General features: G+C 42.8%; 1 protein-coding gene and 1 pseudogene across 1 annotated transcript in view; one reads left to right on the top strand and one right to left on the bottom strand.

Moving 5' to 3' along the window:
- Nucleotides 1-639: 639 nt before the first annotated feature.
- The window catches only part of Cdk17 (cyclin dependent kinase 17), a 76,011-nt gene continuing 49,016 nt past the window's right edge, over nucleotides 640-27,634 (top strand). The window contains exon 1 of the mRNA XM_051139884.1: nucleotides 640-710. The gene's annotated coding sequence lies outside the window, so the exon portion shown is untranslated. The remainder of the gene's footprint in view (nucleotides 711-27,634) is intronic.
- LOC127212681 (dynein light chain 1, cytoplasmic-like) lies at nucleotides 15,157-16,968 on the bottom strand (annotated as a pseudogene).

Consider the following 27,634-nt stretch of genomic DNA (forward strand, 5'->3'; position numbering starts at 1 on the left):
TGATTTATGCTGATCGTTTCCTCGCCAATCCCAGTGGACAGTCACCGTGCAGCGTGTTCTGTCCACTGCGAGGGTCTCCTGCTCTCCCGCTGGGTCCGGAGCGAGGGCTGGGGCGAGTTTCCTGGGAATATCCCCGCCCCTCTCAGGCCCCGCCCCCAGAGCAAGGCCCCGCCCCGCTCCGCCGCCGCCGCCGCTGCCGCCGCCGGCAGGGGTCGCGCTGCCCCAGGCAAGCCGTGCAAGCGGGGGTGGGGAGGCTCCCGCAGCCGGTCGCTTTTCTCAGCTGCCGCTGGTTGGATCGTTTCAATAAAAGTCTTTTTTTTTTTTCTCCCCCTCTCGCTCGCTCCGGGGAACAGGCGGAGGCGTCAAGCCGCAGCCTCCGAGCGAGAGAAAGCGAAGCTCACGCAGACGAACGCGAGCGGCGGCTGCGGTCTCCCCAAGCGCCCCTCGGTAACAGCAGCCCCGCGCCCCGCCGCCTCGCTCCGCCCCGGCTCGGCGGCCGGGAGTACTGGGCCGTCCGCGCGGCTCCGCGGCCCGGGAGCCATGTTGAGCGGGGGGCTCGGCCACGCGTGAGACGGCCGGCGGCCCTCGCGGAACGGAAGGCGCGAGGGGGAGGCCTGAGCCTGAGGCGCCTCAGCGCGTCCGCCGCCACCGGACCTGCATCCGCTCGCCCTGCGCGCCCGCCCCGGAGCCCGCGGTCCCCGCACTTGCTGGTGAGTTGGCGGCGGAGCCGGGCAGGGATCGTGACGCCTGTCAGCCGGCGGCTCGGGTGGGGACAGTGTCGGTCGCACGTCCGCGCGCGGCGTGGGTTGCGGGAGTGAGTGCCGAGCTGGGTGTTTTTTGAGGGTGGGGTGGGGGTTGGGGGGCTCCCGTTGCCGCCGGAGCTCGCTGCCTCTCGGGGCTCCCTGGGAGGCCGGTGGCCCCGCGGGGCGGCGGAGAGGAAGAGGCGGAAAGTCCCCCGAGACACAAAAGGTCCCCGGGGCCGGGGTGGAGGCGCGGCGGCGGGAGTGGGCGAGGACGCGGCGCTTGCGGGTTCCTTGGAGACGCGGGAGGCTGCGCGCGGGTGGGCAGCTCCGCGGGGGAGGAGCCCTCGCGTGGGGAGCGGGCCGACACAAAGCTCGGGGCAGCCCTCTTGCTGGCGGGTCACACCCCTGAGTGGTGCTCCAACCGGAGGCGGAGGGACTGTGGGAAACCTAGAGAACCCCGGGGTTGGGGCGCGGGGCGAGGAGGGGGGGAGAGTTGTTCCACCGTTGTCTCAGCCGCAGTTGCTTTTCTTGGTGTTTTATGTCCGGTGCTTCTGCTCTCCATCTCAGCTGGGTGGCCCCAGTTTTTCTACCCCCCCCCCGCACCCCGCATCACCCCCGCACTGCCACATCGCCTTCCCCTATGGTTTCCTAGTCAGTTCTCTCCCCTGCTTCTCACCCACTCCTTCTAGGGCAAGCGGTATTTTGCCTTCAGCTAGGAGAACAACGTTTGCTAATGACAGGATGCCTGACTTGTTCTGACCCTGAACTGCCTTGAACTCTTCTCTTTTCCTCCCACCCTTTCCTTTCTGGGATCGACTGTGTCACATGGCCATTAACAATTAGCTTTTCTTTTTCAAAAATGGCAAAAGCATTTAGCTGAAATCCGTGGCGCCTCTCCCTTATGTTAATGTGGCCCTCGAAGACGCGTCGGTGATCCTGTGTTACCGCCTCCTAAGCCAAGTTGATTTTCAAGACATAAAAGTGGGCAAATTTTTTTTCGAGTCTTGGCCGTTCCTTTGACCAGCAAAGTGTATTCTTGGTAGCAGACTTTTGTCACTTAACAGGAAATGCTTGACTTAAAGGGAGACAATTCTTGCCACCTAACTTTACTGTTTCTTTTTCCTGATCCTTTGTTGGCTTTCTTTTCAATGGCAATTGTGCAAGAATATCAAATATATTTGAGTGATTGAGATAGACGCTGGTAACCACGGAGCAGAAGAGAGTGAACGAGCCTTGTGACCAGTTGAATTAACCTACACCCTGGAATCTAGAAATAGGTGTAAAGTAAATTTTATGAGAAAAAATTGCTAGTGGTAATAGAATTGGTTTTATTTTGTTCTTTTATGAACCCAAGGAGTTGGCTTATACAGCGCAGTGTTGCCTTGTTAATGAAGTCATTTCAGTTTTTTGTCTGTCCAGTTTCTGCATAACTCCATAAACAGTGGATTCAAACAAAAGGAAACAATATGACTAGGGAATCTTCCTTAGTTGGTTTTTTTTTTTTTCTTTTCTTTTCTTTTTTTTATGTTATGAGAATGACTATAGGAATGTGAAGACTGCTGTTCTTTTATCTGGCAACCCACCTCATAGGCCAGAAGCAGTAACTGAGTTTTGTGATTCAAAGAAATAATTGCTGAGCCTTTGAATTTAAGCTGCTTTAAAATTCCAAAGCCAGGGCCAGCACGATGGCTCAGTGGGTAAGGATGCTTACTTTAGGGCCTGAATTCAGTCCTGAGAACAAGTGCAAAGATGGAAGGAGAGGCCACCACAAAGTTGTCCCCTGCTTTCCATATGCATCCACCCACACACGTCATGGAATAATAATGACATAATAATTGATTAATAGTACATGTTTTAAAATTCTTTTTTTTTTTTTTCTTGAAGGGGCTCATTAGGGATACGCAGTTACACTATAGTTTGAACCAAGGACCTTCTGCTTGTAAAGCAGAGGTGATAACCACTACCCTAAAGAGCCCCTTTAAAATTCTTATGCAAACATATTTTTAACTATTATTACAATGACAATAAAAACAATGAAAATATGAATGAGAAGAAAGTAAAATTAAAGCCTGTTTAGTGTAGGTGTAGTAATGTTAGTGTCGCTGTAAGAACGTTCATATTTTGCAGCTTGCTGTCTTTAAAGTATTGACACTAAAATTTCAGGTATTTCAGCCAGGGATTAGTCTGTATGTTTCAACTTCCTATCTCCCTGCACCACCCCCCCCCAAGTGTTTTAGAGACCTTTGTGAAATTAACAAGTCACATTTTTAATTGATGCTTAATATGCTTATCAAAAACCATGTGCATATTTTTTTCTCGCACAGCTATTAGTACCTACTTAGATAATAAAACTTGTGTCACTAAGAGGAAATTTATCAAAAACCTAATAAGTGTTTCTGGATTTTGGGTGGTGTTTAACTCCATTTTTCTATTACTTTTACAGCTAGGGTAAAATATAGAATTAAGGTCTTGTTACTATTGTAATTTTTTTTTTTTTTTTGCATTACTAAAATAGGATGTTGTCTCTGTAGTGTAATTCCCATCTTTGGATTCAGGCCCGAGAAAGTAACTTTTGATGCTGACTATGTGACGTAACCTGTCCTATGCAAGTGGATTACCAAAAGAACACATGAGAGAGGCACACAGCATGGAAAGATGAAATTGGAGGAGTTAATTCAGTGTGCTTGTTAGTTTTAATGCTGCTAATGGCTTATAGGAGTCATTGGTCCTACAGAAACTAGAAAACAGAGAATCTTTTTTGCCCTGCTGCATAGCTTAGCTGTGTTGACCGGGGTTTTTAATGTATGTTTTGATACATTTAGTTTACAGGTACTGCCGTAGTCCTGCAGTTAGGATCGGAGGGTGTATGAGATCATTGGCTTTGCTCTAGCAAGGCTTGTTTTCCCTTTGACTTCCAGCAAAAGTGCTGCCTTTTCCTTCATTGACGAGAAAGAGCGACAGACTGAAAAGCTTGAGATACTTTATTGTGGCAACTGAGGAAGTTTTTCAAAAAGGGAAGATGGCTAGGGCTCCTAATATTAAAAAGCTATCTGAACACAGTATTATTGCTTTGCCGGTTTCCATTGTTACTGTCTCACAGTCTTGGATAGTTAAAAGATGCTACATTCTGAGTCTTTACTGTTATTCTTTTTTTTTTTAATTTTTTTAATTAATTTTTTCTTGTTACATCTCAATGTTTATCCCATCCCTTGTATCCTCCCATTCTTCCCTCCCTCCCATTTTTTACTGTTATTCTTAAGCTTTTGTATAATTATCACTTCGTGTTCTGACAATTCTTCTACATGGGTTTTTCTGCTTCCAGGATGGATAATTACGGAATAAATATATTTCTGTGTTGGTGGGGAAAGGCCATTGTATGTTGAACACTACTTATGGAAATAATCTCTAGGTTATTTTAGAAATGGCCTCTCCTTTTGTGCATGCAAAGGAAGAGTATTTTTTTGCTCAAACTTTTGAATATGTATGTAAAGTAATTTTATAAAATGATTATGACATTTTTCATTTTCAGTGCTGATATAATGGTATTTAAAGTGTTTACATAACACCTGTAAATACTAGAAGACTTGTGCCAGAGCTCACGAGCAAATTCAACCTGTGATGTTGCCAATTTCTTTGAACTACTGGAGAGAGAGGACCGATTTGACTGGCTTTTAAGGATTCTTCTTGTCATTAGCGGATTTGTTGTCATTTTGCTCACAATGTAGTCAGTTGGTGTTTAATTTTGCACGTGTGCTCATGTATGTGTCTTTGCTTTTGATATCTGCAAAATATTGACCTAGAAAAAGGAATAGTGAAGAGCCTGAAAAACTGTTGTAAGCTTAACTCTCTTGTTGTTCTGCCTTATCTTGCTCTCTCTGCTGGCCAACTTGGAAAATCAATAAACATCTACCAGTAAATCTAATGTTTTATGGTCTACAGTAACATGCCATCATAAATACTTGTTTTTAGGAGTAGATTTACAGATCCACAGTGTGTCATGGTAGCTTGTCTAGCAGAGGGCACAATTAATATTTAATTTTTTCCTCATAGTTCCAAAGAATCTTCAAAAATATTTGATACATATTTATCTTAGTCTAACTCATCTTCCATTAAAAAAAAAAAGCACATATTGGGTGGCTTTTAAAAACAGCGATTTTTCACTGTCCTAGACTCTTGAAGTCTGTGGTCAGAGTGCCACGGTGGTTAAATCTTGGTGAGGGCCCTCTTCTTTGTAGATGCCTGTCTTAACTGTGTGGTGTTTTAGCCTGTTGCTTGATGCCTGTAGGTGAAGAGGAGGGATGAGAGGGAAAAAAGGAGGTGAGGGAAGGGGTAGAGGAAAAAGAACATGGGAGAGAGGTTTTCTTGTGTAGGGCATAACTTCTATTATAAAGGCCCAAGATCTCTGGGCCTTGCTTAATTCTAATTAGATCCCCCAAACCCATTGTACAACATAGGGCTCTGAAGCCACTCAACTATTAAGTGCATAACATAAACTGTGAGAAAGAGTACCCTGAGTAGTGCCCAATGCTATGCTAGACACTATTATTTTGTTAAATCCTCACAGGAAACCTATTGTGTCAGGTAAACCTTTTTTCGTAGTAAGGAAGCAAGGGCATTAGGTTAAGCAATTTTCTCCAGGGCCTAACACTATAGTGACCCACGATCCAGTTCAAGCATTCAAAAATGCTGCACTCACAGTGCCTCTACCAGGATGGAGTGCTGAACAGCCCGCCAACGGTCCTACAAACAGTGCTAAGTGAGAGGAAAACACATTCAGAGAGAGAGAGAGAGAGAGAGAGAGAGAGAGTGTGTGTGTGTGTGTGTGTGTGTGTGTGTGTGTGTGTGTGATTGTGTTGTTCCAGTCCTCCCCATCCTGCTGGTTTTTATGCATGTTTGAGACAGGTTTTCTATGTAGCCCACGCTAGTAAGAATTACCATGGATAGTATGTAGATTCATTTTCAGTCATGTATTTGACAGTATTCTTACACACAGAAGGAATATAAACGCTGGGGAAAAGCACACAGCAGAACCTCTTCCCAAATTACACTTGACATTATAAGTACGTTCGCACTCCTTTCAAAATGTCTATGTTCATTGACTTTGATTTTACCTGTATTAGAATCACTGAACTTATATAATTTAAATTATAATGCTTTCATTATTGGAGCGTGCGCCCATCTGTGTTGGCCAGCTTTATACTCCAGCAACAGAATACCTGAGAAAAACCACCTGACAAGAGGACACGTGGTTATCTGGCTCCATGGTTTCTGGGCCTGTGGTGAGGCAGAACCGCATGGTGAGGAGCGTGCAGGTGGTGGAGCAAGGCAGATAATCTCCTGGCCTCAGGGGAGCAAAAGGAGACAGCAGGAGGAGCCTGCATAGATCATAGCCTTCCCGGTCAAGTCTTCCCTAGACCTCCCCAGCTCTCCACCACCTCCCAACAGCTTTTAATTCTTAAATCCCTTAGTCTATCCGCGAGATCAGCGTACTCACGGTCAGTCATCAGAAGGTTCACCTGCTGCAACCCCCTCTCCCCTCCCCCCATTCCCCTCCCCCCTTCCCCTTACCCCCTTCCCCCCCACTTCACTGAGGACTGAGCTTTATGCCATCAAGGTGAAAACTTCAACAAACAGACACACACCACCTATTAGTTTTTTATCTCAGTATAGCAAGATATAAATTTTGCATATTTTTATTCTGATATCCACTGAAAATAGAAATATGACATTTTTCATATTGAAAATTGACCTTTAGAATAGAAAAACTCTAAGTCTTTTTAATATACATTTCTTACTCAATTTAAAGGATAGAAAATATCATTTCCTAAAAGATGGTCCATTAAGGTGAAAAGGAATTTTTCCCACATAAAGGCTAATCATAAGAATAGTTTAGCTGGTCATCTTGGCACATACCTGTAATCCCAGTGCTTGAGAAGGGGAGTCAGGAGAATTACAGGCAATTTTAAAGCCATTTCTCAGCTACCCAGTGAAATTCTGTCTCAAAAAATTAAACAAGAAAGACAAGGCTTTGGTGTGCATATGCGCGTGCACGCTCACATACATGTACACAGGCCAGCGGTTGATGTGGGGTGTGCTATTATTCTCTGGTTTCTCTTTTTCTCTTTCTTCCCCCCTCCTCCTGGAAGATTCTCTCATTGAACCTGGATTTAATCTTGCCACTTGAGTCTGGGTAGGCAGTGAGCTGAGCCCCAAGGCTCTGTCTCTCTTTCTCCAGCACTGGGGTTGTAGACGTGCGCCACCACGCACTGCTCTTCCTACGGGTTCTAGAGCCCTGAACTCGGGGCCTCCTGCTTACACGAGCGTTTTGCCGGCGGATCACTCTCTAGCACTCAGTCTTCAAAGCATGCTTCATGGTTTCATTTTACGTGCTTGTTACTATGTGTCCGAGCATTTTCAGTTTTATATGTATGTAAACAATACGTGCAAAGATGTGTTTTCTAGGTGTCCTAGATTATTTAGTAATTTTGTTTTTCTCAAAGCATATATTTAATGCTGCAGTATTTTTCATTGATGACTAGTACTTGCTTTTTTTTAAAAAAAGCATATGTTAATGTTCACTAATAAAAACAAAGGTTGGTAAAAGCTTTATATTTGTGATAAATTACCAACTAACATGAAATTGAGACCCTTCTAATTAATGTGGGGGTTTTCAAGGGTATTTTTTTAAAAGGCTCAGAAGAAAATGGCAGTGTATATCAGAGCTGGCATTTAAAGCTGAGGAAACTTGGGTAATGTTGTGACACTTGGAGGGAACTTCTCAGTTTTGAGGCCAAAATGTCATTTCCTCTGACATCTTCCTTCTTCCGCCCTGACAGGGTTACGGCGCTTATTTGGAACATTTATGTCCCCTGTAGTGCAGAATACGTCTGCTGTAGGGAACATACAAGTCTCTTTCCTTTTGACTTTGTGCTTTGTTCTTTTCCCTTTTCTGCGATCTCACCAGCACACCCCGTTTATATATTGCTCAGGTCAGTGGACTGGTGGGATATGAAAAACCACACTGATTTAGTAAAAACAGTCAGGGTTGTTGGCCTGGAAACAATAAAGCATAATTTCAGGTTTTGAGTGTTGGGGAATACCTTGTTGGCAGTGTTTGTGTGAGAGTAATCTAGAAACCAGTTTAGGCCAACTTAGAGGGGTAGTCACTTGGCATCGCCGAGACTTTAATTCCATGTGAGCTGTGCTGACTTGCTAGAGAAAATGAAGAGGCTTGTGGCCCTCAAAAGTGGTTGTCTTTTAGACAAAACTAAAAATACAAAGCTAGCATATTTATACATAAAATACTGATTTTTAAAACAGTGGTCAATATCCGAGTGATTTTGTTTAACTGTAGTTCTTTTCATTTCTCATGCAATCAAGTCCTTTAGCTGTGTATACAGAGATGGACTTGAATGCACTTACAAGGTACAGAATTGTATTCAAAGTGTTAAACGGAGCTTTTAATATTGTTTCTGCAAGCCAGTAGTTACTGTTTATAATTGATCAAAGCTGTTTTTTAATATAATTAAATAAAGCACATTTCACCTTTAAAATTAAAGACTATTAGAACTGAACCCTGAATTATACCTGTGCGTGTGTAGGTCTATTATAATTAATACATTTATTTACAGACCAGCAGTTATGGTTTAGTAGCGGCATGATGTTTGAATGTAACATTTAGAAGTGAACTTTGACAGTTTATTCTATATAGAGACTATATGTTATATAATATATTATTATATAGACTTTCTATGTCACTATTGAATAAGTGACAAAAATATAAGACTACTAATAGAAAATTTTAAGACTATTATATAGAAAAATATTTTATAAGTGACATAGAAGAAATATAAGACTATTATATGGACATTTTCTATGTTACATTTTTGAGATGAAAATTACCTAGATTTATTACTTCAGAAATAATGGGTGGACACTATATTTGAAAATATAATAGAGATCTGATCTATTTGCTCAGGTTGATTATTGATTCATAAGGACAAACAAATCACTATAGTATGGATTTTTAAACTATACATGTTTAAACTATACATGGATGTCCTAAAATGTCTCGTGCTTTTGCCTAATGTGAAAATCAGTCTGGTAGTGAACTTCTAGGATAAGGAATGTAGGATTAAATCATTGAGAATATGTTGTTTCTCTTGCTTGCTCTTCTTGCTTTTCTTTCTTTTTCTCTTTTCTTCCTTTCTTTCTTTTTTTCAGTTGGTTGCTTGGTTGTTGTTTTATTGAGACAGAGTTTCTCTGTGTGGTGCTGGAACTCACTATGTAGACCAGGCTGGCCTCAAATTCAGAGATCTGCCTGCCTCTGCCTCATGAGTGATGGGATTAAAGGTGTGCGCCACCAGGGTGAGTTCATTGTCATTGTCCCTCCCTGCCTCCGTGCCCTGGCTTTTCTGGAATTCACTCTGTAGACCAGGCTGGCTTTGAACCTCAGTCATTGTTAGTTCTTTTTTAGTGGTCTTTAGGAATAAAGAGGGCATTGACCTCAAAGAAGCACATTTTCATAAGTGTTTCTTTAGGGCTAGGCAAATTTTCCTTGCAATCATTTCCCCTTCCTTAGCCTGGTGGGTTTCCCCGTGTTTAGCATCTAAACCTTTGAGACAGTGTTTATATTCTTGTTAACCACCCTTGTGTGTGACTCTCAAGGTTTTTAAAAAACAACAACAACAGCAAAAAATTACTCATGAAACCAATTTAAAGGAAAAAAACCAAACCGACCTCCCCTTTTTATTCTTTGTCATGAAATCCACTTGGATGCTTACTGCTTGTTATATCCCTGTTAATTGTCTTTTGTTCTAGGCCAGTGACTTAACCTGAATCTCAAGAATATAATGTTGATTAGAAACAAAAAGTCCAGTGTGTGGTGTGGTGTGTGTGTGTGTGTATATGTGTGTGTGTGTGTGTGTGTGTGAGACTGTCTGTCTGTCTGCATCTCTCTGTATCTTGAGGGTAATTAATCTCCAGCTCTGTTCGGGAACAACTGAATCAAAATACCAGACTTAGACGTCAAGTGTTGTATGTAATTCTTGGTAAGTCTTGGATTTTAGCATCACACTAAGGAAAAGAGCGATTTATACAAGTTAAATTTAGAGTGAAGACAAAATGGTTTAAACTATGTCTTTCAGACTTTTATTTACTCAGACCCTTCCAGTTTTGCCAGTTTTGGGAGAAAGAGTTAGAATCCTTGTTTATATATGAAACTGTTGTGTTTATTTTATTTTGGATTCTTTTAGTAGACTCTCCCTTGCTCTTTTAGGTTCGTTTCATATTGGTGTCTTTCTGTGTCTATGTATAAGGTCTTAGTTACTACGCTTTGAACATTATTTTTAAGATGTACAATAATGGAGAAATTGGGTAGTTTACATTCGCTTACACGGTGCTTTCCGTCTGCAGACATTCTCAGTCGTCTTTTCACAAATAGCTTCGGGTTTTTAAGATGAATTTTGTAATGTAACTTTTTTTTAAGGTAGCAAGTAATTCTTAAGGCTATGACTTTTAGTGTTTGCATTGATCTATCAAAAGATGTTTAATCATTTTATAGTGTTTGGTAACGCTTACTTTTCATAGTTCACTACTCTAGGTTTCTCCATGATACACTTGGTACCTCAGCGTCCCCCACCTCAGCTTCCTTAGGACATGTAGGTATCCAGAAGTGGCATTCTCAAATGAACGCTTCTTAGTCCTTTCCTGGTGTTTCCTGTTGTACGAATGTCGCCGGTGATAAGCCATATTAGTGATACTGACTGTTACAATAACTCTTGATTAGATCGAGACATAACTAGAACATTAGCAAAGACACGGCTCTGGGGGTGTGTGTGTGTGTGTGTGTGTGTGTGTGTGTGTGTGTGTGTGTGTGTGTGTGTGTGTGTGTGTGTGTGTGTGTGTGTGTGTGTGTGTGTGTGTGTGTGTTTTTTCCCAGAGAAGGTTAGATGTTGAAGGCTTTGACCTAATGAATGGATTTAATCTACTGATAGATTTAGGCTATTGGGAGGTAGTGGAACTGTGGGAAGTCATGCCTCGTTAGAAGAAGTGTAGGCCACCGGGGCATACTTTTGGGTGCTATGATTTGCCCTGACCACTTCCTGTTCCTTGTGTACTCAGCTTCTGGCCTGTCTCAGCGACAACGTGAGAGGCTCCATTACACCCTTCCGGTGGTTATGATCTAAACTTCGGAAGCCACACATTTAACCCTTTCTACTCCTAAGTTGTTTATGTCAGTTGTTTTGTCTCTGTGAGGCAAAATCTAACATATGACTCTATAAAATGATTTTTTTCAGTGGCTGAGGAAATGTCTTACTGAATAAAGCACATGCTGTGTGAGTGTCAGGTCCTGAGTACGAGCCCTCAGACCCCATGTGAAGCTTGGCGCTGTAGCTTGTTCCTATAATCTCATTGTCAGTGTGGTCCAGTGCGGGCTGGAGCCCCTGGAAGCTTGCACAGCAGCTAGTCTGTTTGCTTCTTCCCTGTGTCACACAGGTAAAAGGTGACTCCCGAGGTCCTCTGACCTCCACACATATACCATGGCACCCCTCCACACACCCAGGAGTCCACAGACACACATCACACACATTTGTTTCTCATCATTGGCATATAGCAAGCTATCGTTTCTATTTGATATTGGGATGTTGAATTGTTTTCTTCTTCAATCCTTGATTTCTTTTGTTTGTTTGTTTTTTTGGCTTTTCAAGTCAGGGCTTCTCTGTGTAGCCTTGGCTAGCCTGGACTCGCTTTTTAGACCAGGCTGGCCTCGAACTCACAGCGATCCACCTGCCTCTGCCTCCCGAGTGCTGGCATTACAGAAATGTGACACCATTCCCAGCCAATCCTTGAATTTTTAAAAGAGAACTACTTTATAATATTTTGTGGCATATTTTTTTTTTTTAATTGGAGACAATTATTCTTGGTGATCCATCCATCTACTTTTTACAAAATTTATTTCACCTTTTAAAATTATTGGCACCTTATATGTTCCTATCTGGCATGGAAAGACATTCATTTTATCCCGCCTAACCTTTTGATGTCCTTATATGGGTTTTTAGTTCTACTTTTATAAATGGCAGGCAAAAAAGTGTAGACGGTAGGGTTGTATGACTGTCTGTGGAAGGAAAACTGCAGTTGGCTCCTCCTCTCTAGAAAGTGGACTTGAAATTTTTTTTTTCAAGCTTGTCTCTTTATTATAAACTTTGACCCCTGGGTATGTCTCCTACCAATAAGAGTTGCTTCAGGATTGGGTTAATATTCCCTTTATTTATTTTCTAGGTATTACTGCTTAAGGAGTATCTCAGTGAGACATGGGTGGTTGGTGTAGAGAAAGGAAACACTTCCCTAGGACGAAGTGAGCGTGTAAGAGTGGGACAGGCAAGGCAGATGGTTCAGGTAGTATGTTGCCTTGTAAGCATGGGAAAAAGAGGAAGCAACGACAGAAGATTTTACGTTCTTTTAAAAATATGGGCTGACATCTCTTCTTGGCCTTTCGGATAAGGTCAAATGTAAAAATAAGGGCTGAGGAGATGGTTGAGTTTATAAAGTACTTACATAGTTTCACTCCTCAGAGCTCATGTAAGGAAGCTGGCATGGCACTCTGCACTGAGAGCCACAGGTAGACTGCTGGGCTCTCTAATTGGCCAGTCTAGGCTCTTTGGCAGACTCTAGCCCAATGAGAGACTCTATCTCAATGGATGGGTGGATGAATGAACAAACAAATGAATGTCTAGGCTACTTAGTAAGCTCCAGGCCAGCGAGAGAGTCCCAATAATAAATAAACAACAAATGGTTGAGTGGCACCTGATGAACATTACTCAAGGTTGTCGTCTGGCCTCCAAGGGGACGTCACTCACCTGCATGTTACCAACACATAAAGCAGTGCCATTCCTCTGTGTGACTCTTGACTCCTGTAAGTAGGAAGAGGGCCAGGCAGCTTGCGAGGGTATTGGTAGATAAAGTCAGAGGGACATACCCCAGTGTATTTGCTACTTTCTGTTGCTGTGGTAAAATACCAAGCCAAGGCAGTGTACAGAAGGAAGAGCATATTTGTAGGACACTAGATGAGGGAGCTGAGAGATCACATCTTAAAAATATACACAGAAAGCAGAGACCAAAGGACAAGTGGGGCAAAAGTGTAAACTCCCAAAGCCCACCTCCAGTGACACGCGTCCTTCAGCAAAGCTACACTTCTTAAAGGTTCCATGCCTCCCTGAACAGTGCCACCAGCCCTAGACCAAATGTTCAGAGACTTGAGCCCATGGGAAACATTCTAGTTTAAACCGTCACATACTGATTTTTTTTTTTAAGTGAGTTAGTTACATATTAAACTCTTCACTTTGTTTTTGTTTGTTTTGAGATAGGGTGTGTGGGTGTGTGTGTGTGTGTGTGTGTGTGTGTGTGTGTGTGTGTGTGTGTGTGTGTTTTCCCAGCTGTCCTGGAACTAGTTCTGTAGACCAAGATGGCTTTGAAGTCACAGAAATCCTCCTGCCTCCGCCACCTATCTTGAACAATTTTTTACAGTGCAGTTCTTGGGAACGTGTTGTGAGCAGCTGCAGAGACAGGCCACTCGGTGACTGAAGGGATAATGCATTAGGATATCTTGATGTTTGAAAGCAGCTTCAGTGGATTGCATTCCATATGGAGAATACTGCTTTTACTGTAGTTTGCTTCACCTCAGAGACATGAAGATTACTTTACTGTCTTTTAGGAACACTTAGAAAAGAGCATTTAATTTGCAAATACTGCCATTTTAAATCTTCCACTAAAATGATGTTTTTCCATGTTAGAAATTGCTGTTACCATTTGGGGGGAGGATAAGATATAAACAATAGATTTGAAAAAATACAGAAATGATGGTTCCTCTTATTCAACTATAAATGGCCTACTTTATAATCAGGAGTACAAATACTATGTCTCCGTGTATAATTTTGCATCCTTAAAACATTCCCTCCTTACTAATGTAGATGATCAAGCAATACTATTCATTTAGTGCTTACTCAGTGTGCAGGGTCTGAGAATAAGCTGATTATACCATCTGTGTGCATGGCAGTATTTTAGTTCAACTTGAGTGTGACTTGAAATACCTCTGCTGCATTAAAGTTTATGAGAAACGTTTTTGTCACAAGATATAAACAAATGAATAATTTATGCTGGAGATCTTTGCATATTTAGGTAATTTTTATTTTAATAGCTCTGTAGCATTTTATTATGTAGCTAAGCTGTGCTTTCATCCTTTGTGCTTTACGATTTTTAGCTGTTCCCTATTTATTGCTTTTATAGTGTCAAACAAGCAACTATGTATGCATTGATGTTCTAAAGCAGCTTCAAAGGGTTCTTTTCCACACTGAGAATGCTGTTTTATAAGTCCATGTATATACTTTTCTCTCTTGTTCTCTCCCCGTCAGTTGAAGTGGTAAGAAGCAAGGACACCTTTGTTGGGATGAGCACACTAGGCTCACACTAGCTCTCGATTTTTAGTATCTATCCAGTAAGAGGAACCAGGCCTTTTTTGAGAAATGGCTTAATTCTTGGACTGGGGGAAGAGTTGAAAATTTCAGGTTGACCCTGTGGCATCTTATAGTGCTGGCATGTAAGAAATACTTAAACACGAGGCTGGATGTGGTGCTGCACGCCTTTAATCCCAGCACTGGGAGGCAGAGATAGGTGGATCTCCGTGGTTTGAGGATAGCCTGGTCTGTAAGAGAGTCCAGGACAGCGAGGGCTCTGTGTAATGGAGAAACTCTCTCTAGAAATAATAAAGAGGGATGGGAGGAAGGGTTACTTACACACCCTGAGTAATTTGTCACTATCTGCTGGAAGAGTGCTCACCGGCCTGTACCAGGATAAAAAGGGACCAAGATAATTAAGTATGCAATTAGCCAGAATATAAAATCATACTGTGAGTTCATACTGATATAAATCTCTTGTGTAAAATTCCCAATCATAAATGAAGCCGTGCAGCCGGGTGTGGTGACGATGCCTTTAATCCCAGCGCTCAGGGAGGCAGTGGCAGGAAGGATGGCTGTGAGGTCAACCTGGTCTGCAGAACTAGTTCCAGGACATACAAGGCTACACAGAGAAACCCTGTCTCGGAAAACAAAAGGAGACAAAAGAACAAAAGAGAATAAATGAAGCCATGCATGTGTAACATAATCTCTTTTTTTCCTTTTTCTTTTTGCATTTCCCACAGGTTTATTGTTAAAGGAATGGCCTAAGGGAGGGGAAAAAAAAAGGGTCACAGAAGTATGGACTAGAAAATAAATATAAATGTAAGATATTTTACTAATTGTTTTATAATCACAACTTTGGGCGGAGGATGATGCCCTCTACAAAACAAGAGATTCAGACAAGGTGTTCCCTTAGCAAGGCTGACGATTCAGTCTCTGGTTTTAGAAGTTAGGACGCAGTCCTTGTTTTTGGATGGATCACTGGGTGCTTGGCACTGTCCATGCTTTTAACCGGATTTGAACAGAAGAATGGTCAGCTGACCCAGGTGGAAGGAGATGGAGTGTCTGGTTTCACATGTCACAGAACTGCTGAAGTTCCGCCCCACAGTGCAGTGCCAGGTGGGGCTGCATTTCTTGTCCAACTCCTTGATATGGGCCGCAACATCCTTCTCAATGTTGTATTTCTCCAGCGCCTGAGTAGTGCACTCCACCAAGTCCTGTTACATCTCTTCCGACATGTCTGCATTTTTTATCACCCCTTCAGGTCGCAGTGGTGCAGGGTCTAGCCGGCTGCTGCAAGCTCCTGGGGAGGGTGCTGCCACTGGGCAAATAGCAGAGGAGGGCAAAGAAGCCCCACGCCAGCCACCTCCACCTAATCCCCAGGCTCCGCCGTAACATAATTTCTTACTTCTTTTGTTTGTATTGTTTTTTTTTTCTTCTGTTTTTTCTAGACATGGTTTCTCTGTGTACCCTTGGCTGTCCTGGACTCACTTCATAGACCCAGTTGGCCTCAAACTCAGAACTCACAGTGATCCATCTGTCTCTGCCTCCCGAGTGCTGGGGTTACAAGCGTTCGCCACCCTGCCCAGCTTAATTCCTAGCTGCTTAAGTGTAAGCTACACACAACAGTTTTTTCCCTTAAAGAGTGAAGCACAAACATTTGAGGGAAGAGTGCCGACTGGGACAGATTTGAGAAACACTAGCTTAGCCGTGGGATCAAGGTTAGCATCAGCAGTTACAGGCGCAGTGCTAATGTTGTGTTGTGAGAGTGCACTTTGTTTTTGTGGGTTTTCTGCCCTGAAAATTATAACCCTAGTTTCATCATCAGAAAATATTAGTCAGATTCCAATTGAGGAACACTCTAACACAATACCTGCATGGTGCTGGCCAAGTTGTCTGTGTCATCAGAAACAGGAAAGTCAGACCCTGTCAGAGCCAAGGGTAACCTAAGGATATTGCAGTATAGTATAAACTGCACAGGATCCTGGGACAGAAAGAGTACATTATAGTAAAACTAAGGAAATGGAATTAAATGATGGGCTTTAGTTAATAATGATGTATTAGTATTAGTTCACTCGCTGCGACAAAGGTGCCACTCCAGTGTAAGATGGAAATAGAATTTTACCAGTTTGGTAGATGAGAACAGGTGGAATTCAGAATTCTATGTTTATTTCACAGGCTTATCCGTTGCTTTGCCCCCTCTCCCACCCATGAGCCTTTATGTTCTGTAGTTTCCTTCTGGGGTGTTGTCTTTTCCTTTTTGGTTCACTTCTCTAGAAGATTAGTTCTTCAGATGTGGTCTGAGCTTTAGTTAGTTTTAACAATTAGTTTTTTATTTTATGTGCATTGGTGTTTTGCCTGCATGTGTGTTTAAAGGTACTGGATCCCCTCAAACTGGAGTCACAGACAGTTGTGAGCCGCCATGTGGGCGCTGGGAATTGAACCCAGGTCCTCTGGAAAAGCAGCCAGTGCTCTTAATCACTGAGCCCTCTGCAGCCCCTAGTTAGTTTGTTTTTTTAGAGATTGTTTACGGACTTTTTAAAAATTGAGATTTTTTGTTTTCATGTACTCATATGGTAATTTTTCTTTCTGTGTTTGATTTATAAATATAGTTAGGACATCTTTCATCACAACCAGTTTTTAAGTGGATTCTGGTTTTGCCCTATGTAGTGAAGTTTCTGTTTTCTTTAAGCACGTCATTTCTTATTGTTTGGGAATTTGAAAAGTACATAGATTATAGTTTGATCGTATTCATCCCTACCTCTTAGTTCCATGTTTTCCTCTCTGTGTCTCTCTTAAATAACCCACTGAGTCTAGTTTGTGCTGCCCGTTTAAACATGGGTGTGCTCCCTCCACTGGAGCGAGGTGGGCCTGCCAGGGCCACACCCTTAAAGTAAACCGACTGCCCCTCGGCTAGCAGGCTACAACTGTCGGTAGCCTCAGCCAGCATTGGAGACAGTTTGTTTTCACATTTAGATTTTAAGTTTGAAATACTAAATTGAGTACTTTGTGGTCCTTGAGGCATTTACATTTTTAAATTATTATATCTGTGTATTTATGTTGGTAGGGAAAAGAGGGGGCTGTATGGAGGTCAGAGGGCAGCTGGGAGACTGTTTTCTCCCTCCATCCTGTGAGCTTTAGGGAGCTGGCTCAGGTTATCAGGCTTGGTGGCAAGTGCTTTTACTGAAGACTCATCTTTCCAGCCCCTTGAACCATTTTAAATGCTCAGGCATTTACTCTTTTTTTTTTTTAAAGATTTATTTTTATTTTTAAATTGTGTGTGTGTGTGTGTGTGTGTGTGTGTGTGTGTGTGTGTGTGTGTGTGTGTGTGTGTGTGTTTAGGGGGTATGTTGCATGTGAGTGCGGATACCCAGTGAGCTGTGTCACGTGGGTACTAGTGACTGGCTAGGATCCTCTGCAAGAGCCGGATGTAACCATTGAGCCAGTCTCTCTAGCCCCTGAACCCTCTCTCTGAGATAAAGTCTCAGGTAGTAGCTCAGGCTGACCTCAGAGTCATGGCAGTCCTCCTGCCTCAGCATCCCAAGTGGGATTACAAGCCTAACTCACTACATCTGGTTTGGTGTAAGAGTAGTTAACATACCGTAGAAGATTTAAAGGGCAGCCGGTCTCTCAGTTGTGACTCAGCAGTTTATAATGGTTTTGCAGTTACAAAGACTCGTTTACAGTCTCTTTCACTGTTAAATTGTACCATATTTCTAGTATTTGTCTTCTGTTGATTATTACTATTGGTGATTATTTATGTATTCGTTTTTCCCTATTGTGTTTCTTAGATTATTTTTTCTTAGAAGAGTAAACTTGACTCTGATGTATTTTCCATCTTCCTTATAGTCCCTCCTCACTCACTATATCCATTCTGATATTGGTAGTGTGTTTGATAATTAGGAATTTAATCAGGAGGCCAGCTATAGCGCTTTATCAGGACATTGGAGCTAGGTGTGTGTGTGTGGATGCTGCCTAATGTAGGGTGATGATTTAGCACAACCTTCCACAAAGGTACTCACATTTTCCAACAGGGTTTGTAATGACTCTAGCGCTGCTGAACTGAGTTTTTCATAGACATTTGGGAAGTTGTCCAGTGGTGCTGTAGAATGTTTGCTCCTGGGAAATGTTACCAAAACCAAGCTCTTGAGTTTATTACTTATACCAGAAAGGAGTGCCATCTTTACAGAGCCAGGAGTGTCTGTGTGGGTAGGGTGGAGTTGCCAATGGGATTGTGGGGCAGTAGTGGTGACAGTGAAACGATTGGAGGGGACTGCAGAATTAGAGTGTTGGCCGTTGGAAGGCTAGTGTTTCAATGTTAGGCTTGTTTGGTATTAGCATAAGGATGGCAATAAAGTTCAAGGGTTGACTGACACAGCAAGGTAAACATTTTGGGGTAAGACAGTCAAACAGTTGGAAAGTGAGCGATCATTTACTGCTGTTTATTGAAAAATTGAATAGTCTAGTGTTGGTTTATATGACTTTTTTGGGAAGTTCCTGAAATGAACAATGAAGTTATTTGAAATTCTTATCTTCCTGTCATGGGTTTCCTGGAATAATGAAGTCATTTTACTGTAGGCAGCTGACCAGTGGTGGTGAGTCTAGACAGTTTTGATTGTTAGCACTCGTGTTGAACCCGTACAAACTTGAAAATATGTTTGTAAAAAGTCAGATTTTTGGTCCCTCCTGTAAAGATAATACATCCTTTTGCTGGATTATTTGATAACTGATTTTTTTCCGACTCCAGCAACGTGGTCCAACTTTAACCTGGTACTTAAGACACTCAAGCAGGCAGTTGAATATGAGTTGGTAGCCCAAAAAAAAAAAAAAAAAAAAAAAAAAGAGTTTAGAATCAGAAGGGGAAAATGTGTTATTATATCGATGCTTTTGAAATCATGTGCCTGGGTGGGTTTTCTAAGAAGGAAAAAAAGTGAGAAAAATGTGTAGGCTTTAAGAGTTCCAGTATTTAATGGCTAGCTGGCATGTGCATGTGGATAGTGTGCAGAGAGGGAGAGTACAGAGCGGGTAGAGCAGTGGCTGCATATAATGCACAAGTCAGGAAAAGTGTTTCTAAAAATCTCTTATTTCGTGTTTATTGATGTTTTGCCTGCACGTACGTCTGTGTACTCCATGTGTGCCGTGCTCAAGGAAGCCATAAGAGGATAGGATATCCTGGAACTAAAGTTACGGATGGTTGTGAGCCACCGTGTGGGTGCTGGAGTTGAACCAGGGTCCTTTGGAAGAACTGCCAGGGTTCTTAACCGCTGAACCATCTCTCCAGTCTCCCAAAATGTGTTTTTAAGATTAATGGAGAGGGGCTGGGGGCATAGCTCAGTTAATAGTGCTTGTCTGCCTTGCAAACAGGAGCATCTGGGTTTGATACCCAGAACCTATGCTAAATTAAAAACCAACCAACCAACCAACAAACAAACAGGCATGGTGTGATGGTGCGTATTTGTAATCCTAGCCCTGGGAGGTTAGGCAGGCAGACCTCTGAGACTTACTGGCCACCCAGCCTAGTCTACTTGGTAAGTACCAGTCCAGTGAGAGATATTGTCTCCAAAAACAAGGTGAACAGCACCTGAAGGATTGATACCTTAGGTTGTCCTATGGTCTTCACATCCACCCCACATGTGTGTACATACATACATACATACATACATACATACATACATACATACAGCAAGATGAAAGAGAGGTCAAACACTTAAACAGGGAAGGAGAGGTGAAGGTGTTAATTTAAGCTTGCTGACAGAATTCTTGCTTGAAGGCTCCTTCTTTATGTGAAGGTGTGTGTGGTTTGAGTGAAAGGTCATCTGTAATTGTAGGTAGAGGTTATAGTCTGAAGTTGATTTGGGGCTGATCAAGCACAGTTGAGAGATAACAGTGTTGTTGATCAGTGTTGAGGCACATTTCAGTTTCTCTGTGGTGTACACATGTGCATGGCCAAGGTTAACCTCAGCTATCATCCTCAGCAATGCCATCTCTTCCTCCTTCAAGACACGGTTTCTCATTGGCTCAGAGCTCACCAATTAGACTAGATTACCTGATGGTCAAGTATAATCTTGTTTCTGCCACTATTTGATGCCATTAAGAGATACAGTATCCTGTATCAGATACACACACACACACACACACACACACACACACACACACACATATTTGCGCGCGCACACACACATACACACATACATATGTGTATATATGCATATACATATATGTATCAGTATATAGTATTAGGGAGGCAGAGGCAGGTGGATCTCTGAGTTCAAGGCCAGCCAGGGTTGCATGGGGAAACCCTGTCTCAAAAAGGGTTGGAGGAGCAAACCCCAGGTATATGAGGATGCTGCCACTTTAGTAATAAGTAATGTATACTGTTTTTTAGTGAACTTTTTCCCCATGGAAACAGGACTACACTATAACAATAATTTACTGTCTGTAAGCAATTAACACTTCATTATCAAATCATATCTGCTGTATATAAGTGTATGCACTGTGCTTTTACATGATAAAGTATAGTAGGCTTGTTCACATCAGCATCATTACAGTTGTGTGAATAATGCATTGTGCTGTGGCATCACTAGGTAATATTTCTCTTGTAGTCTTATGGGCAGTATTGACACAGATGTGGCATAAGTATTCATGCATTAATGGACACGGATCTATCCCTTCTCCCTGCTCTGTGCTCTTGGGAGCAGAGTGGCTTTTCCGACTGCCTCGCTTCCTTGTGATGGTTAGTTAGCAGTGCATGCCCTTCTCACTTGCCACTAAGCAAAGGAACTGATGATTGTTCAGCCTGACTGAACTTCACTGCTCCGTAGGATCATTCTAGATAATTTTCACAGGGTATGGAGAGCTCTGCTGTTTCTTGAGAAGAAGTGTTCTTGAATAAAATAAGAAAGATTAGGCCTGATAGGAGCACAGAAGCTGGGATGCAGAGGGGAAAGGGCTGTTCTGGGTGGAGGGGTGTGGTTGTGCAAAGCAGAGAGGCTGGAGCAAACCATCTCCAGGGAATTGGATATCCTTAAGATGGCAAGGCGCACACTTATGACTATGACCTCCGGAGATGGGCTGAAGTGACCCAGAGTCAGTGCAAAGGCCCGGATCCCTAGGTGGAGAAATATCTGCTGCCTGCAGAGGCATATTTTCACTTACTGTTTTTTGTTTTTGTTTTTTCCTGTGAATGTACAAAATAGTCTGTTCACGTTCTGTTGCTGAATGAGAAATTCTGTTTGCAGGTTAGTTTTTTGAAACCAAGAATATTTTTTCAGATTGCATAACAAAAGTTACTCACTCACATTGGTTATGATGCAATTTTATGTGCAGTATATACATTTATTTGATGCTCATACTGTGAGGATCTGTAGTTGAATGTTACATATATGTCAGCCATGAAACCAGTCGTCGTCGTCGTCTTCTTCTCCTTCTCTCTCTCTCTCTCTCTCATTTTTGTTTTTTTCTCGAGACAGGCTTTCTCTGTGTAGCCCTGGCTGTCCTGGACTGGCTTTGTAGACCAGGTTGGCCTTGAACTCACAGAGATTTGCCTGCCTCTGCCTCCTGAGTGCTGGGGTTAAAGACGTGCACCGCCACTCCTGGCCCTTTAAGAAAAAGAGTCTTTTTCTTAAGGCTTGGTTTTCTCAGCCTCATTCTTTGCTTTTTGCTCTCCTCAGTGTCTGAATGAAGGAATCAGAAATTGAATGTAGGCTAGGCTTACTCTAACTCTTACTCTTAATTTCTGCTGCTATACATTTCCTATATGCTATAGAACTGTCACCATTAGTGCCAGAACTGTTTCTGCTCTACTTTTTAAAAATTAATTAATTAATTTTACATCCAGATCAGTTTCCCCTTCCTCCCTCTCACCTCACCTCCAAGACATCCTCCTCCAGCCTTCCTTTCTCCTCAGAAAAGGTTCAGAAAAAGGGAGGCCTCCATGGGTATCAACTTGCTTTAGCATATCAAGTTGTAGTAGGGCTAGGTGTATCTTCTTCTATTGTGGATATACAAGGCAGCCCGGTTAGGGGAAAGGGATCCCAAGGCAGGCAGCAGAGTCAGATACAGCTCCTGAGCCTGCTGTAGGGGACTGAGCTGCACCACTGTTACATATGTGCAAGGGGGCTAGGTCCGTCCCAAGCATGCTCTCTGTTTGGTGGGTCAGTCTCTGTGGGCCCCTATGGACCCAGGTTAGTTGGTTCTGTATGCTTTCTTGTGGCGTCCTTGACTTTGGCAGAGTTGTTTGTAATTAGCATTTCAACAATGGAGGGGTTGGTTAACTTCTCAGATTTTGAGAGTGGAGCCTGAACAGGCAGTGAGAAATAACTCTAGGCTCATGTAGACAATTGTTGAGCTGAATTCACTTAATTAATTCTACTTAATAGAAAATTCAGCCAGGCAGAAGTATCTTGATCAGAGCTCTGATTAATTTAAGCATTACTCCATCCATCCATCTATCCATCCGTCCATCCATCCATCCATCCATCTGGGGCAGGGTCTTCCTATGTAGTCCAGGCTAGCCTCTCATTGTCTTGTTTCCAGGCTGGCCTAGACTCTGATGTCCCTGCTCTGTCCCCTGAGTTCTGGAACTACAGGCATTATCGTCCTCCCCAGCGTCAGGGGTCACTGTTCTGAGCGCTTTCGTGTGCCCTCACAGGACACTTATCTTTGGACATCTTTTTACTATATGTTATACTAATTTGACCCACTATTTCACTTTTCTCTGTTTAGTGTTCACACGTTTCCCAAGAAGGTAGAATTAGTACCGCAGGATACAAATAAATTCAAACTGGAAACCGAGAAGCAAAAAGTTGTGGTTGTTGAATTTAGCCAGATAGAGATTTCCTTCTTACTGCCATGATTCAGTCTCACAGCCTGCCTTTGCTCCAGGCCATGAGGAGAAAGTGGAGTGCCGCCTTGTTGTGCGCTGCTCTCTGTTTTAAGGCCGGCATGTGAACAATTTCTAGTTCTCTGCCCAGCAACTAATGTGGAAGATTTTAGCTCACTCCTCCCAAATTGTACACACATTTTTCTGAAGGTGACAGTCACTGTATTGTTTTGAGGTCAACTTGTGCAGTCTTTGGAAGACATCTGAGAATAGTCCAGTATCTTTAGAACACTAAGAGTGATCTTTTCCTCAACTGTCTTTCCTATGGAGAAACATTGCCAGAGGGTTGGAGAGTGCTGGCAGCCGCAGTGTGTTGCCAAGGCTTCCACTGTTGCTGGGGAGGGTTGGCCACTGCCCAGCAGTTTATCTTACATTACATAGGCTTTAATAAAGGGTTAGTCTAGAAAAAGTAACAGGTCACTGTTGTGCCATAAATTATAGAGCGACCAAATAACACGCATAGTTGTGCAGTTCAGATGTGTCGTAGAGACAAAGGGTGGAAAGTTGTCCACACGGTTTTCTTTTTTCTCTCCCTTTGAACATGGGAAAACCATGTTTTATGTTTTGTTACATATTCCAAATACATTCTCAATGGAACTTACATAAGTATCTCAAATAGTTTTTGTGAGATGAATTTTAAAAACATATGAAAGAAAATATATAGTTTTTGTGTGATTATAACTGAAAAATGTGGATTTTTGGGTTTGTAATTAAGAGTTTCATAGAGCATGTTTTGATCGAACACCCCTCCCCCAACTCCTTCCAGATTCCTCCCCCTTCCCTACCCACCTGACCTTCTTCTTCTGACCAATCAAGTCCAGGTTGTGCTGCCCTGTGTTGAATGTGTACCCCTCCACGGAGTGGGGTGGTTTCAGGGATGACATGAGACCGCGAGTCCCCCCTCCCAGAAGCTTTCAGTTGTCAAAAAGCACCTTGGCAGGGGGTGGGACTTGATGTCAGCTTCCCTTCTCAGGCTGGGGGTTGCTGTAGCTTGGAAATTCAAGCCTTAGCCTCATGGTAGCTGTAATATGTCCTTCAAAATATGTAAATATGTAGTATTGCTTAATTTTCTGTATTAAAATTAGGCTGTCTTTAATTTCTTACTGGTGGAGTTTAGATGAAATTAGAGCTATTCCTTTTTTAAATTTAAATTTATTTTTAACATTTTATTTACTTTCTATCCCAATCGTAGCCTCTCCCTCCCTCCTCCCAGTCCCACTCTCCCTCCCTCCTCCCCCTTCTTCCCCTCCTCTAGTGCTCAGAGAGGGGGAGCCCTTCTCCCCTACCATCTGACCCCAGCCTATCAAGTCTCAGCAGCACTGCCTCCATCCTCTTCTGTGGTCTGGTAAGGCACCCTGCCAGGGGAAGTGATCAACGTGCAGGCAACAGAGTCCATGGCAGGGACAGCCCCTGCTCCCCTTACTCGGGGACACCTACGGAGGCTGAGCTGCCTGTCAGCTGTATCTAAGCAGAGGGCGTAGGTTCTCTCCATGCATGGTCCTTGTTTGGTGCATCAGTCTTCACAGGTCCCCCTGGGCCCAGATTAGTTGGCTCTGTGGGTCTTCTTGTGGAGCTCCTGAACCCTCTGGGTCCTTCTATCCCCCCACTCTTCCAATGGACTCCCTGTGCTCTGCCCAAAGTTTGGCTGTGAGACTCAGCTTCTGCTTCGATCCCCTGCTGGGTGGAGTCTTTCAGAGGACCTCTGTCCTGTTCCCTCTCTTCAACTGCTTCTAGTGTCTATTTTATTTGCCCTTCTGAATGAGAATTAAGCATCCTCCCTGGGTCCTCCTTGTTACTTAGCTTCTTTAGGTCTGTGAATTAAAAGACTTAGTATTTTTGGTTTTTTGGTTGGTTGGTTGGTTGGCTGGTATTTTTTTGTTTGTTTGTTTGTTTTTGTGACAGTCTTACTTTGTCACTTTGACTGGCCTAGATCTTACTATGTATTTTTAATTATGTTTACTATGTGTGTCAGGATTTAGTATGTGTACTTGAGTCTGGTGTCTGCAGAGGCCTGGGGTGTCAATTCCCTTAGAACTACAATTACACCTGGTTATGAACCACCAGACATGGTGCTGGAAACTGAACTCAGGTGCTCCGGAAGAGAAGTGTGCCCTTTGAACCACTGAGCGACTTCTCTGGCCCCAAAGAGGTAATAGTGGATGGATGGATGTTCAGCTAGATTTCACAGGCTATGCTTACAATGTAATAATCATGGGCAGTCCTAGCTGTTCAGCTTTGTAGACTGACACACTTTAGTTTGTATCAATGTGATATACACTCTAGAAACACTTATATTAATTAAAAAATAGAATATAGTGTGAACTTCAGACATGGTGTAGTGAGTGGGGACTGGTGGCACAGGCCTATATTGCTAGCTGCTGAGGAGACTGAGGCAGGAGGGTCACAAGCTCAAGGCCTGCCTAGGTTTACAGAGGGAGATCAAGGCCAGCCTGGGTGACTTAGTAAGACTGTGAAACAACAGGTAAACAGAGAGCTGGTGACAGATGGCCTCGTGCTCGCCTAGAGTGGCCACGTGCACCGCTCCAGAGGCGGTGGGACCTGGGAGAGTGGGGCCGACAAACGAGGCCGACTAAAGCCTCACACACTTGCCAAAGCAGAGCCTCAGACAGTTTACACTTTTAGGGTTAAGAAGGTTCACCTGACGCCGGGCGGTGGTGGCGGCGCACGCCTTTAATCCCAGCACTCGGGAGGCAGAGGCAGGCAATCGCTGTGAGTTCGAGGCCAGCCTGCTCTACAAAGTGAGTCCAGGAAAGCCAAGGCTACACAGAGAGACCCTGTCTCGAAAAACTAAAAACAAAAACAAAAAAAAGAAGGGTCACCTGAGTAAATTTCTCATGTGTTCGAGATGTATGCAGTCACAAGGACAAGCCTCATATGGTAAATGTCCTGTTTTTTTTTTTTTTTTTTATAGAGACATCTAAAGGCTAGTTTAAACACTTAATTGAATAACCACAGCAAGCAATAATGAGTAATCTGAAATAAACTCACTCTTATCCACTACACCTGGGAGAAACAGGAAAACACTTTGTTTTGAGACAGGGTTTCTCTGTGTAGCCCTGCCTGTCCTGAACTGTTTTGTAGACCAGGCTGGCCTCGAACTTACAGAGATCCTCCTGCCTCTGCCTCCTGAGTGCTGGGGTAAAAGGCGTGCGCCACCATACCTGGCAGGAAAACACATTCTAAGAACAGTTTTGTGTTTTGAAAAAACTGAGGTCACAAGACTCTTGTTTTCTTTTCTCACTCATAAGTCTCCTCAAATGACTCCATTCCTAGACAGCGTTCCAACATATTAGGTCCCAGATTTGGTACCCAGCACCACCAAAAAAAAGTGTATTGTACAAGTGTGTAAATGAACACCACCCCACTCAATTCATATTCTCTCTCTCTCTTAAACTAAAACACACAAGCAAAAAGCCCTCCAAAACATACATTTAAAAAACCCCAAAGCATAACAGAAAAAAAAGTAAGAAAAAAATGAAGTACAGCGTTTATCGTGTTGGCCAGCTATTCCTGAGCATGCAGCCTGCTAGGGTGCAGCTGGCACACCCAGCATCACTTTGTTGAAGAAAGGTGATTTGCCTCCTCCCTGTTGTCAGCGCTGGCTCTCTGTGTTAGTTGCCATCTAGGACAAGGGGCAGCTTGCCTGCTGAAGTTTCAGCGGCGCACTGATGGGCAGTGTGGCGATATGTTGTTAGGACGTGTCCCTTGTACACATTTCGTTTATGTGGCTTGTATCTGCCTATTATAAATGAAAACAGAAAATTTAAATGATAAGGAAATGTAATTTACTGAAAATAACAAATATTACAAGTTAAAAATATTTTAAAGTAGAAAAAGCTTTTAAACTAATATGAAAAGTTCCATTATTTACTTACATGGGAAACTCATTAAAATCTAAAAAAAAAGCTGAATTGTCACATCTCAGTGCATACTTTTGCATTTACTCTATTGAAATAGTTTACAAAACATACCGTCTGGAAAATCTTACTGTGTACTTGTGGGAAAAGTGTAGCAAAACCAATAAAGTTTTTAAAAAGATTTATTTATTTTTATTTATACAGTGTTCTGCTTGCATGTACACCTGCACACCAGAAGAGGGCACCAGATTTCATTATAGATGGTTGTGATCCACCATGTGGTTGCTGGGAATTGAACTCAGGATCTTTGGAAGAACAGCTAGTGTTCTTAACCTCTGAGCCATCTCTCAAGCCCAAATGCCAATAAATTCTTAGCATTACTATGCAGATTGCTTGGCCCCCTTGCTAAAAGTCCCAAGTCTATACTTAAGAACTTTTTTTTTCTTTAGAGCAGTGGTTCTCAACCTGTGGGTAATGACCCCTTTGGGTGTCAAATGATCCTTTCAACAGGAGTCACCTAAGACCGTAGGAAAACACGGATGTATAATATATATTACAGTTCATAACAGTAGCAAAATTGCAGAAATGAAGTAGCAACAAAAATAGTTTTGTGGTTGGCAGTCACCGTAACATGTAGAACTGTATTAAAGACATTAGGAAGGCTGAGAACCAGAGCCTTAG

The sequence above is a fragment of the Acomys russatus genome, chromosome 31 (genome assembly GCF_903995435.1).
Source record: "Acomys russatus chromosome 31, mAcoRus1.1, whole genome shotgun sequence".
Taxonomy (NCBI): Eukaryota; Metazoa; Chordata; class Mammalia; order Rodentia; family Muridae; genus Acomys; species Acomys russatus.